This window comes from Coregonus lavaretus (genome assembly GCF_964263955.1).
Source record: "Coregonus lavaretus genome assembly, chromosome: 19".
Taxonomy (NCBI): domain Eukaryota; kingdom Metazoa; phylum Chordata; class Actinopteri; order Salmoniformes; family Salmonidae; genus Coregonus; species Coregonus lavaretus.
Window position 1 is genome coordinate 8,306,484 of NC_140006.1, and position 14,428 is coordinate 8,320,911.

Here is a 14,428-nt window from a genome sequence, read left to right on the forward strand (position 1 = left end):
GGATAGCTGGAGATCTAATTTCAATATTGAAACAATGTTGCAAATGTCGGAGAGACAGACAGTAAGATTTATACAAATCTCTGCTGTTGATAAAAAAATGTAAGTCCAAAAGAAAAGGGAGTTAATGTCTAGATGCTTTTTATGGAAGTCGAGAGATTTTTTTTTAAACATCGTTATGTCAAGATCATAACTTATTTATCTCATGATCACGACAAGACAAAAGTTTATATTGGACAAATTCAGGTAGATCTATCCCCATTTCGTTCCGTTTGCTTCCATTTAAGAAACATTTTTCAACAGAATAGGTGGAATGAATACACCCCTGACCACCTGCATACAAAGTTCACTTTCATAGCAGCCACATACAAACAGCACCATCACTTTGCTTGTTGTATATTTCCTTCTCGCATCTACGCACTCTCCTCCTCTCACCTTTTTCTCTTGGCTTGTGAACTTCAGTGCACAACACAACAGATGTCTGTAACCAGGCGAAAAAACCTCTCCAAGCCAAACCTTCAAACCATAACCGCTACACACGGCCTACATAGTTGTCACCATATTAGCGAACGTCATAGTCAACATAGTTACTAGAACTAATGCATTAGTAAACCTGCTACAATCACGCAGTAGAGTGTACAGCAAGCAGTTTAGCAGTTACACTGGTGGGCCCCGGTGGCAGTAAATTAATAAAAACGAAAGCTTACCTTGACTTGGAAGAGTTCCAGTGTTGGATAGCCTTAGCCAGCTAGCTAACATAAATAGCATTCCTCTCTGTTTGAGCCGGGTGTTTGAGTAGGCTAAATTAGCTAGATCAGATTCAGTAGCTCCCTGTTTCTAGCTCCTAGACAACTTTGCAGTATTTTTGTTGTTGTGTTATTTCTTACATTTTTTGCTCAGAACGTTTATTTTATAATTACTTTTGGATATTACATTTGACTTCCCTGACCTGGATCATTTGTTTGAACTTCCAGAGGCAGCTCTATTCATCCCGGGGGCTGCACCAAAACGCCGAGACCAGAGAAGAGGAAGAAGAAGTTGGGCCCTAGTCAGACTCAGGCGGCGGGGTTCTCCATCCATTATGCGAACAGAAAGAAAGAACTCGCAGAGAAAATGAAAGGTGGAGGGATTTGTTTCATGGTTAACAACTCACGGTGTGATTGTGGTAATGTACAGGCACTCAAGTCCTTTTGTTCTCCCAATCTGGAATACCTCACCATCAAATCCACTATCAAATCCATCCGTTCTGGAATACCTCACCACTTCCTGACGGACCGACCCCAAGTGGTGAAGGTAGGCAACAACACTTTCGCCACGCTGATCCTCAACACGGGGGGCCCACAGGGGTGCGTGCTCTGCCCCCTCCTGTACTCCCTGTTCACCTACGACTGCGTGGCCAAGCACGTCTCAGTCATCAAGTTTGCTGATGAAACAACAGTGATTACCAACAACAACGAGACAGCCTATAGGGAGGAGGTGAGAGCCCTGGCGGAGTGGTGCTAGGAAAATAACCTCTCCCTCAATATCAACAAAACGAAGGAGCTGATCGTGGACAACAGGAGACATTAGAGAGAGCAGGCCCCCATTGACATCGACGGGACCCCACACACCCCAGCCACGAGCTGTTCTCTATCGTCGGGCAGATGGTATCGGAGCAGGAGTCTCTGAGACAGTTTCTATCTACAGGCCATCAGACTGCTGAACACTTAAACTGGACTGACCACCTGCTCTGATTCTCCGCACCTTAGCACACATGCACACACACACATGTACAGTGTCTTATAAAAGTATTCATCCCCCTTGGCGCTTTTCCTATTTTGTTGTATTACAACCTGTAATTTAAGTGGATTTTTATTTCATGTAATGGATATACACAAAATAGTCTGTTTCAAAAGATTCTACAAAATAAATAACGGAAAAGTGGTGCGTGAACATGTATTCACCCCCTTTGCTATGAAGCCCCTAAATAAGATCTGGTGTAACCAAGTACCTTCAGAATCACATAATTAGTTAAAGAAAGTCCACGTGTGCAATCTCAGTGTCACATGATCTGTCACATGAGCTCAGTATATATACACCTGTTCTGCAACACCGCTAAGCAAGGGGCACCACCAAGCAAGCTACACCATGAAGACCAAGGAGCTCTCCAAACAGGTCAGGGACAAAGTTGTGGAGAAGTACAGATCAGGGTTGGGTTATAAAATATCTGAAACTTTGAACATCCCACGGACCACCATTGAATCCATTATTAAAATATTGAAAGAATATGGCACCACAACAAACCTGCCAAGAGAGGGCCGCCCACCAAAACCCACGGACCAGGCAAGGAGGGCATTAATCAGAGAGGCAACAAAGAGACCAAAGATGAGCCTGAAGGAGCTGCAAAGCTCCACAGCGGAGATTGGAGTATCTCTCCATCATAGGACCACTTTAAGCCGTACACTCCACAGAGCTGGGCTTTACGGAAGAGCGGCCAGAAAAAAGCCATTGCTTAAAGAAAAAAATAAGCACATCACATTTTGATGTTCGCCAAAAGGCATGTGGGAGACTCCCCAAACATATGGAAGAAGGTACTCTGGTCAAATGAGACTAAAATTGAGCTTTTTGGCCATCAAGGAAAACGCTATGTCTGGCGCAAACCAAACACCTCTCATCACCCCGAGAACACCATCACCATAGTGAAGCATGGTGGTGGCAGCATCATGCTGTGGGGATGTTTTTCATTGGCAGGACTCGGAAACTGGTCAAAATTGAAGGAATGATGAGACTGGGATGGAGGTTCACCTTCCAGCAGGACAATGACCCTAAGCATACTGCTAAGGCAACACTTGAGTGGTTTAAGGGGAAACATTTAAATGTCTTGGAATGGCCTAGTCAAAGCCCAGACCTCAATCCAATTGAGAATCTGTGGTATGACTTAAAGATTGCTGTACACCAGCGCAACCCATCCAACTTGAAGGAGCTGGTGCAGTTTTGCCTTGAAGAATGGGCAAAAATCCCAGTGACTAGATGTGCCAAGTTTATAGAGACATACCCCAAGAGACTTGCAGCTGTAATTGCTGCAAAAGGTGGCTCTACAAAGTATTGACTTTGGTGGGGTGAATAGTTATGCACGCTCAAGTTTTCAGTTTATTTCTCTTATTTCTTGTTTCACCCCAAAAAATATTTTGCATCTTCAAAGTGGTAGGCATGTTGTGTAAATCAAATGACACAAACCCCCCAAAATTCCATTTTAATTCCAGGTTGTAAAGCAAAAAAATGCCAAGGGGGGTGAATACCTTCGCAAGCCACTGTACATTCATGCTACACACTCATCACAACTGCTGCTACCAGACTCTTATTATACTGTTCAATACACATTAATATTGGACTATAAATTGTGCCTTCCTGTATTATACTTACTGTATGCTAAAATGTATTATGGTCAAGAAAGCGTAACAGAAATTCAGCTTGACCCCTAAGACCCTCACGAACTTCAACAGATGCACCATTGAGAGCATCCTGTCGGGCTGTATCACCGCCTGGTATGGCAATTGCACCATTCGCAACCATAGGGTTCTCTAGAGGGTGGTGTGGTCAGCCCAATGCATCACCGGGGCCACACTGCCTGCCCTCCAAGACATCTACAGCACCAGGCAGTGATCCCAACTTAGCAATTTTGTTGCTAGATTTAGCAACTTTTCAGACTACCCTGGCAACTTTTTTTTCAAACAGCACCTAGCAACACATTTAGCTACTTTTAAAAATGTATTTGGAACTTTTAGCAACTTTTGAAAAGTGACACAAACGCTAAAATGCAAGCATTTTCCCTCTAAATGACACAAACGTTTTTCTGTGTCACACACTTAGTCACAACACACGTGCCTGGCTGCAAAAGTGCATTGTGAGTGACGTCAGCAGCAGGCGCTCAGCTCGTTCACAGGCAGCAGCAGGCCAGAAGCAATTTCAGCAAATTGCAAATCATTGGTGGCTGACTGCTGCAGCCGTAGTATGCGTTCGACGAGACAAACTCCGTGAATATAGTTGGTCACGAATGTTTGATCTTGAACAGAACTTACAACATCAATCAATATGTCTCAATCAAAATTGTACAGCCAGAAGTACAGAAAAGAGTGGGAGTCTGTACCTGAATTTAAAGGGTGGCTGAAGCCAGTAATTGGGGATGATTGTCGGGTATAATGTGCGTACAGCAAATCAGATATGCTTGCAAAAATGTCTGACATCAAAAAACATTGTGCTACAGCAAAGCATATAATATATAGCTACCTGGATAGCTAACTAAACAATAGCTGGAACGACCTAGCTTTAACATTTGGAGACGCTTACTCTCCATTGGGACAGACGCGAACTGGCTGAATCGATTCAGTGGCTAGCTTTGCACTTAACTGGCTAACAGTAGCTACTAAGGGTAAGTTATAACCTTCATTTATTTTTGTTTTGTTTTTACATACTGGTAACCAGAGTCGTTCAAGGGAATTCGGGACATGGGTGACTAGTTAACGTTAGCTTGGCTCTCTGTGTGTTCGTGCCTTGGGAGGAGGGGTTAGTTCGTTGGCAGAGAGCAATGGCTAGCTAGTATGCTAACTATTCTAGCTAACTAACTGGCTGAATAAGTTGACGACGTACTCACTCAAACTGTCAAAACTAACCCAAAATGTTACACAACGTTGGACACAAATGATCTGCTTGGTGTGTTAACACACTGGTGGTTTGTTGTAACCGAGTATTGGTGCTAAACCTTGTTATTGGAGGCTGGCATGCTAGTTGGCTTTGGCATCATAGGATTCGGTGCGCTGGACGGTTTTCACTGAAGAATACTGTACCAAGTTAGCTAGCTGAATAAACTAAGTTAGAGTCTATTCCTAGAAAACATTGAACCTCTGTAGTTTACAACAATTATAATTTCTAAAGTGGAAGTTGGGAGAGTTATATTTGAGTGTTTCAGTGAAAGGTAAGTGAGGGAGGCCCGCTCTCTCGCTTTCCCAGATGTTTAGTTCATTTTATTCCGATCTCCTTTGCATTATTGTAGCCTTTTTCTGTAGCCTGTCAGCTATGTGTCTGTCTATCCCTGTTCTCTCCTCTCTGCACAGGCTATACAAACGCTTCACACCACGTGGTTGTTGCCACTCTAATATGGTGGTCCCTGCGCGCACGACCCACGTGGAGTTCCAGGTCTCTGGCAGCCTCTGGAACTGTCGTTCTGCGGCCAACAAGGCAGAGTTCATCTCAGCCTATGCTACCCTCCAGTCCCTCGACTTCTTGGCGCTGGCGGAAACATGGATTACCACAGAAAACACTGCTACTCCTACTGCTCTTTCCTTGTCTAACCATGTGTTCTCGCATACCCCGAGAGCATCTGGTCAGCGCGGCGGTGGCACAGGAATCCTCATCTCTTCCAAGTGGACATTCTCTCTTTTTCCCCTGACCCACATGTCTATCTCCTCATTTGAATTCCATGCTGTCACAGTCACTAGCCCATTCAAGCTTAACATCCTTGTCATTTATCGCCCTCCAGGTTCCCTTGGAGAGTTCATCAATGAGCTTGACGCCTTGATAAGTTCCTTTCCTGAGGATGGCTCACCCCTCACAGTTCTGGGTGACTTTAACCTCCCTACGTCTGCCTTTGACTCATTTCTCTCTGCCTCCTTCTTTCCACTCCTTTCCTCTTTTGACCTCACCCTCTCACCGTCCCCCCCTACTCACAAGGCAGGCAATACGCTTGACCTCATCTTTACTAGATGCTGTTCTTCTACTAATCTCACTGCAACTCCCCTCCAAGTCTCCGACCACTACTTTGTATCCTTTTCTCCCTCGGTCTCCTCCAACAATACTCACTCTGCCCCTACTCAGATGGTAATGTGCCGTCGCAACGTTCGCTCTCTCTCTCCCGCTACTCTCTCCTTTTCCATCCTATCATCTCTTCCCTCTGCTAAATCCATCTCCCTCCGATCTCCTGATTCTGCCTCCTCAACCCTCCTCTCCTCCCTTTCTGGATCTTTTCTCTCTATGTCCCCTATCCTCCCGGCCGGCTCGGTCCTCCCCTCCTGCTCCGTGGTTTGACGACTCATTGCGAGCTCACAGAAGAGGGCTCCGGGCAGCCGAGCGGAAATGGAGGAAAACTAGACTCCCTGCGGACCTGTCATCTTTTCACTCCCTCCTCTCTACATTCTCATCCTCTGTTTCCGATGCTAAATCCACTTTCTACCACTCTACATTTCAAGCCTCTGCCTCTAACCCTAGGAAGCCAAGTCAAATGACACCGCTGGTCCTGCTCACACTGCCCTACCCTATGCTTTGACTTCTTTCTCCCCTCTCTCTACAGATGAAATCTTGCAACTTGGGACGGCCGGCCGCCCAACAACCTGCCCGCTTGACCCTATCCCCTCCTCTCTTCTCCTGACCATTTCCGGAGACCTTCTCCCTTACCTCACCTCGCTCATCATCCTTGACCGCTGGCCACGTCCCTTCTGTCTTCAAGAGAGCGAGAGTTGCAACCCTCCTCAAAAAACCTACACTCGATCCCTCCGATGTCAACAACTACAGACCAGTATCCCTTCTTTCTTTTCTCTCCAAAACTCTTGAGCGTGCCGTCTCTAGCCAACTCTCCTGCTATCTCTCTCAGAATTACCTTCTTGATCCAAACCAGTCAGGTTTCAAGACTGGTCAATTCAACTGAGACTGCTCTTCTCTGTGTCGCGGAGGCTCTCCGCACTGCTAAAGCTAACTCTCTCTCCTCTGCTCTTATCCTTCTAGACCTATCTGCTGCCTTTGATACTGTGAGCCATCAGATCCTCCTCTCCATCCTCTCCGAGTTGGGCATCTCCGGCGCTGCTCAGTCTTGGATTGCGTCCTACCTGACAGGTCGCTCCTACCAGGTGGCGTGGCGAGAATCTGTCTCCGCACCACGTGCTCTCACCACTGGTGTCCCCCAGGGCTCAGTTCTAGGCCCTCTCCTATTCTCTCTATACACCAAGTCACTTGGCTCTGTCATATCCTCATGTGGTCTCTCCTATCATAGCTATGCAGACGACACACAATTAATTTTCTCCTTTCCCCCTTCTGATAACCAGGTGGCGAATCGCATCTCTGCATGTCTGGCAGACATATCAGTGTGGATGTCGGATCACCACCTCAAGCTGAACCTCGGCAAGACGGAGCTGCTCTTCCTCCCGGGGAAGGACTGCCCGCTCCATGATCTCGCCATCACGGTTGACAACTCCATTGTGTCCTCCTCCCAGAGTGCAAAAAACCTTGATGTGACCCTGGACAACTCCCTGTCGTTCTCCACTAACATCAAAGCGGTGACCCGATCCTGCAGGTTCATGCTCTACAACATTTGCAGAGTACAACCCTACCTTACACAGAAAGCGGCACAGGTCCTAATCCAGGCACTTGTCATCTCCCGTCTGGATTACTGCAACTCGCTGTTGGCTGGGCTCCCTGCCTGTGCCATTAAACCCCTACAACTTATCCAGAATGCCGCAGCCCGTCTAGTGTTCGACCTTCCCAAGTTCTCTCATGTCACCCCACTCCTCCGCACACTCCACTGGCTTCTAGTTGAGGCTCACATCTACTACAAGACCATGGTGCTTGCCTACGGAGCTGTGAGGGGAACGGCACCTCCTTACCTTCAGGCTCTGATCAGACCCTACACCCAAACGAGGGCACTACGTTCATCCACCTCTGGCCTGCTAGCTCCCCTACCTCTACGGAAGCACAGTTCCCGCTCAGCCCAGTCAAAGCTATTCGCTGCTCTGGCACCCCAATGGTGGAACAAGCTCCCCCAGGACAGCGGAGTTACTGACCACCTTCCGGAGACACTTGAAACCCTACCTCTTTAAGGAATACCTGGAATAGTATAAAGTAATCATTCTACCCCTCCCCCACCCCCCCAATAAAAAAAGTGCTTGTCCCACTGGCTATCATAAGTTGAATGCACTCTGGATAAGAGCGTCTGCTAAATGATGTAAATGTAAATAAATAAATCAAAACCGTACAACCCCTCAACGCAGTCTACATTACCACAGTTGGTTAAGAAAGTGGATAACTGCAAAAGTGCAGAAGCTACTATGGCAATGGCCATTGCAGAGCATTGTTCGCTGCTAGCATGCGACCATTTAGGTATGGCTTGCAAAGCTGCCTTTTCAGATTCTTTGGCAGCAACAAACTTCCAAATGCACCACACCAAGTGCACAGGAATGATTAGGGGAGTACTGGCTCCTTATTTTCTCAAAAGGGTAACATCAGATGTGGGGGATAAGAAGTTCAGTCTCCTTTTGGATTAGTCCACTGATGTCAGTGTCTTGAAATACCTGGGTGTGGTAATTCGGTATTTCAGTGAAAAAAAAAAAAAACTTTGTGTCCACATTTCTCGGGCTGGTTGAATTGGAGGGGGGCGATGCCAGATCAATAGCAAAGGCGGTAGTTGAGTTTCATGAGAAGTGTAACCTTAAAGAGAATCTTCAGGATATTGGCACTGATAATGTGTCCGTGATGACTGGGGTGCACAACGGGGTGCACAAGATTTTAAAGGAAGAATGTGCATTCCCCAATTTGGTACTCATCCGCTGTGTGTGCCATTCTTTACAGTTGGCTGTCAGTGCAGCATCCAAAGAAACCATCCCTAGGAGTGTTGAGTACTTAATCAGGGAAACCTACAATTGGTTTTCGATTTCCCAAAAACGGCACGAGGCATACAAAGCAGTGTATGCCACCATTCATTGTGGCCAGAAACCGCTGCATATCACCAAAGTGTGTGCCACACATTGGCTATCGATTGAGCCTGCGGTATCTCGTATATTGAGCCAGCGGGAAGAACTGAACCTCCACTTTGAGTTGACCAAGGCCAGTGAGCATTGCCACATGGCGGAATTGCTCCATGCCATGTACATGGACAAGACCAACTATGTCTACCTGACATTCTTGAAATCAATCCTGACCGACGTACAAGTTGCAGTGAAGTCATTTGAGGGCGAGCAAACAGATCCTGTCAAGCTTTTGGACAATCTGGTACACCTCTTAACATCAATTTGCAGCAGAGTAGTCAACCCTATGGCAAATATGGATGTCTTAAAGGATGCCATTGATGGGCATCTCAGTCCATCACCATACCTTGGGTACCTTTTCGAGAGCACGGTGTTACCAACTCAGTCTTGCGCTAAGGGACGAAAAGGTCATTCGGAGACAGTGCATCAACTACATTGTTGCTTTAAGCAAGGAGCTGCAAGCAAGGCTCCCAGACAACCTAGAAGCCTTGCGAAACATGGCCTTGTTCAGTGTTAAGGAAACACTAAAGCACAATAAAGGCACCACTGAAATGATTAAAGTAGCTGAGCTACTGTGGTACCAGCCCCAAACAACTGATACAATGTAGGTGGGACTCAAGTGAAAATACAGTCAAGTTTTGAAGTGAAGTGAATAACTACACGGACTCTTCCGGGTCAAATCCATTTGAAGAACTGTGCAAAGCTGCACTCGCTGCTCTCTCCTTGCCACACTCAAATGCGGAGGTTGAACGGCTGTTCAACCAAATTAGTGTGGTCAAGTCAAAGTTAAGAAATAGAATGTCACTGCATACTCTCAACTCCATACTCCTGGTGCGGTATGGACTGAAGCTGGCTGGTGATACCTGACACCAGCATAAACTACCAAGTGAAGTTCTGCAGCAGTTTGGCACCACAGCAGCATACAGCTTTAAGGCTACTCCATCCTCTTCTGCTGGTTCCAGCTCCGTGACAATGCAGTTGGACAGTGAAGATGAAGAGGATTTCCTGGCCAATCTATGATTCATCATATTTACAGTACGTATGCAAGGAGTGGACTTTCTGGAACTGGCGGAGACACAGCTGATGGTGGCAGTGTGCACTGCTGTGTGAGCGAGAACAGTGGCAATATCTGGAGGAAACCATTGAGCAGGTAGCCAGCCAAGCAGCACAACAACCTGGAGAGAGATGCCTAGCATATATACACCGTGTTATTAGCTTGTACCAATAATTGTTGATCAGTTAGGTAGCATGTTAACTAACTACCTATAGACTGCTTAAAACTATAATTGTTCAGAATGTGTAGGTTTACTAGTTAAAAATAAAATAAGTAAAATGTAATTGTTCAATAATGTGTAATTGTTCAATAATTCAATGTGTTGTGTTTATGTTACTTTTACAAATAAAAATATGTGATAATAAACAAACAAATCTAAACGAACAAATGTCAAATCATATTTTTCGCCGAGATAGCATGTCAATTTGAGTAACGTTATTGTGTATTCTACGTAATGATGCAGTTTTACGTTATTACGTAATGACGTCATCACGCAATGACATCACAACGTCATTTAATAACTTTTAGCAACAAATCGACCTACCTCTAGCAACTTCTCCTGGAAATTAGTTGGCAACACTGGCACCAGGTGTCACAGGAAGGCCAAGAAGATCATCAAGGACCTCAGCCACCTGAGACACAGCCTGTTCACCCCGCTACCATCTAGAAGGCGGAGACAATCCAGGTGCATCAAAGCTGGGAGGGACGAGGGACTGATAAACATTGTATATGTACAGTATCTCTGCCTGTGCTTAATTTGAGCCGGATTCTGCCGGAACCGGATCCAGCACAGACCCGTCGCCAGACCTCAGTCTTAAGGGGGGCATATGAAATGCATGGGAGGGCAGGGCACAATTATTATTAGCCTACAGTACGTATATTTAATAATAACATTCCCTCAAGTGGGGGGGCACAAGCATTTTTGGGGGCGGGCCCCCTATGGCCCGCCCATAGTGACGGGTGTGATCCAGCACCTCTCAGTTTTGGACTGTTTCGTTCCGGAACCTATTTGCCCGGATCCGGTACCTCTCATGGAATGAAACATAATGAGATTCACTTTCTATGATCTCTTTCCCTCTCTCTGCTCTGATAGATATGAGGCTGCAACTACCAGCTCTCCAGAGATGTACTTCATCATTTATTTCCTTATAGAATCATAACCATGGGAAGGGTGCTGGTGATGCTGCAGCACCCCTGATACATTGAAATACATTTGCCAGAATTACTGCCGTCTTTTCAGAAATAAATGAAATAATTCAGAATACTACACAAGGAGTAGGCCTATAATTTAGCCAGAGAGGATCAATAGCTTCTGCATAGATGTGGATTGTGGTAGCCTAATCCCAAGGTATTGCCTACAGTCGAGAACGCGTGGCTAATCTGTCAGTGAACAGCATGCAGCCTAAACAGGCCTTTCGCAATATTTCAAATACAATCCTGGGATAGCACAGGTTGGAAAGCAAATGGCTCCTGCTGAAAAAAAAATACTTATCTGTCTGTAGGCTATTTTATAAACTTCCAAGTAGGCTTATTGAACGAACAGCAATGTTTTTACAAACTAAAACGAGAGAGATAGGCTTTTGGCTTGAGCGCATCGACCATCGCCGGTGAGTCATTGAAACTGGAAAGCTGTTTTAGGACTATCATTTCCTCCTCATATTGTACAATGTGTGTCTCTCCTCCACCCACCTAGGCCTCGGCTATTGATGGATTCAATACGAGGTCGTTTTTAATGATCTCCCATTCTCAGTTTGTCAGTGTCAAAGTAGCCTGACATTTCAATCAGTTGTGCCGTATAAAAAAATTGTCATGTAAAATGACATAGAATTGCACGAAATGTATTTATAAAAAGGCCACATTTTTCCCGGAACCTAGGCTACAAACAAAAATCTGCAAGCACCTCTACTCTACTGCTCTAGTCTAGACCACTACTCAAATGCGATGATATGCATGCAATGCTTTATTATAAACAGGGGTGCACATAACTGGTACACAGGTACGCAAGCGCGACAAAAATCAGGAATGCGTAATGCCACTTGTGTTACTACGCGCCTTTGCGTACTTGACCGATCTTCTCATCTAACCTTACACATGACATGTTGCTTGTCAACTACTGTCAGGGATGTCCAAAAAGCAACAGACATTAAGCAACTTCTTTGGCGTTTCGCCACCTACAAAGAAACGCCAACTGGAGCCAGAGCCGAAGAAAATACTTTTTTCGGAAAAGTGGCTCCAAGATGTGCAGTGGCTTGAAGCTAACGATGAGCACACTGAAATGTGGTGCAAGATTTGCCACTCAAATCCACATCTAGCAGACAAAACAGGTGCATTTTATAAAGGCTCAAAGAATTATTTGACAAACATGAAAAGAGCAAGGAGCACACGAATGTAGCGCAAGCCATTGCTAAACAAGCTAGCCGAGAATAAATGTCCAGTCGCCCACTTGCCAGATGGCGAGACAAGCTGAATGAAGAACAGCGGCAAGCTCTTTTTAATATTTTTCTCCTCGCCTTCCATAAAGCTAAACACGCACGTCCCATGTCTTCCTATTCTGAGGATGTTCCTTTACTGAAGCGGCTAGAAGTAAATGTCGGAGGTGCATATCATTCACGTGAAGAGGGCACACGGATCATGCAGAGCATCGCTCACGCCATCAGCGGGGAGTTACGAGCCAAGTTGCAGTCTGGTGAATTTTGGGGGCTGCTTTTTGATGGATCTGAGGACATCACAAAAACTGAGCAGGAAATCGTTTACAGTGTGTCTGTGTCCAGCAACGGAGAGTTTACTTCGGACTTTATTGGACTGATTGAATTGGGTGCTGACCGAACCGCACAGGCCATAACAGACGGACTTGTGAGACTTTTCCAGGACACAGGCTTGGATGACTGGACAACAAAGTTGGTCGCTGTGTGCACAGACTGCTGCTGTCAACGTGGGTATCTACAACGGCGTTGTGCCAAAACTCCGGCAACTTGCTGCGGTTGGAGACTCCCTTGTGCACATTCTGTGCACCGCACACACACTGGAGAATTGCGCGAAATCAGCTGATCGCAACGTTCCTTACTGTGAGACATTTAATCGCTCTGTGGTCAAGCTGCTGCAGTTTTATTTACAAAAAGGTGGAGCAAAAAAAACTGCTGCACTGAATAAGCTATGTGAAGAAAATGGGATCTCCTTTGTGAAACTGGGTAAGTTTCATAATATCAGATGGTCTGCATGGAGGCATGAAACACTGTTAAAAATATCAAGACTATTGCCAGCCATTAAAATGCAACTGGTTACGAGTGATAACAGTGACTTGCAGCATATCTGCACAGAGCGTTTTCAGTGCTTTCTGTCAAACATGCTTGACATTTGCAACATTTTGAACACCACATCCATTAGATTTCAGAAGGAAAAGCTGACCATTGGAGAATGTAAGGATGAACTCATGGTGGCCATTGGACAGTTCACACTTCTGCTTGATGGTGAAAGCCATAGGGCACACACTGTTTCCAATGCTGATGCTGACGCTGACAGAGACAATACTCAGGGGGTTAATTGAAGAGTTTGAAATCAGATATGACTCCCTCAAGTCATGTGATCATTTCTTAGTATTTGATCCTTCAACATGGCCTCAGGAAATGCAAGACCTCCACAGTTTTGGAAACACAACAGTTTGCAGCATTCTCAAGAAATATGAGGCCACCTTGCAACTTGACAAAGATACCACTGTGACAGAATGGATGCGCTTAAAGCAGGCAGGAAAACGCCTGGGAGCCTCTTCTGTGTATGACTTGGTCCAAATAGTAAGTACAAGTAACCCAGATGCTTATTCCAACATCAACAAGGTGGTTAAGCTGTCTCTTACACTGCCTTTAAGCAGTGCAGCTTGTGAGAGGGGATTCTCACATCTCAACATTATAAAAACCAAGTACAGATCTTGTCTGTCACATGCTCGTCTCTCAGCACTGATGCACATTCACCTGTCAAAGCAGACCACAGAGACATTTGACCCAAAGCCTGCTGTTGACCTGTGGATGGAGACAGCGAATCGGAGGCTCAACCAAGGACAGGGAGGTGCATCTGCAGCATCTTCATCATCTACCATGCAGGAAGCTGAAGCAGAGGACAGTGGTGGTGGCACTGAGGAGGACAGTGGTGGTGGCACTGAGGAGGACAGTGGTGGTGGCACTGAGGAGGACAGTGGTGGTGGCACTGAGGAGGACAGTGGTGGCAGCACTGAGGAGGACAGTGATGGCAGCACTGAGGAGGACAGTGGTGGCGGCACTGAGGAGGACAGTGGTGGCAGCACTGAGGAGGACAGTGATGGCAGCACTGAGGTGGACAGTGGTGGCGGCACTGAGGAGGACAGTGAAGAAGACTGCACTTATTAAGACCACGCTACATATATGGTGAGTACCAAACACCATCTGCTGGTACTCACCTGAGTAACTCACTGAAAAAGTTATGTGCACCCCTGATTATAAAGGTGATTTTACGGTACCTCAGAGCTCCCCAGGTCACTTTGACTTTTCCTAGAGCTGGCCGCCCGGCCAAACTGAGCAATCTGGGGAGAAGCGCCTTGGACAGGGAAGTGACCAACAACCCGATGGTCACTCTGACAGAGCTC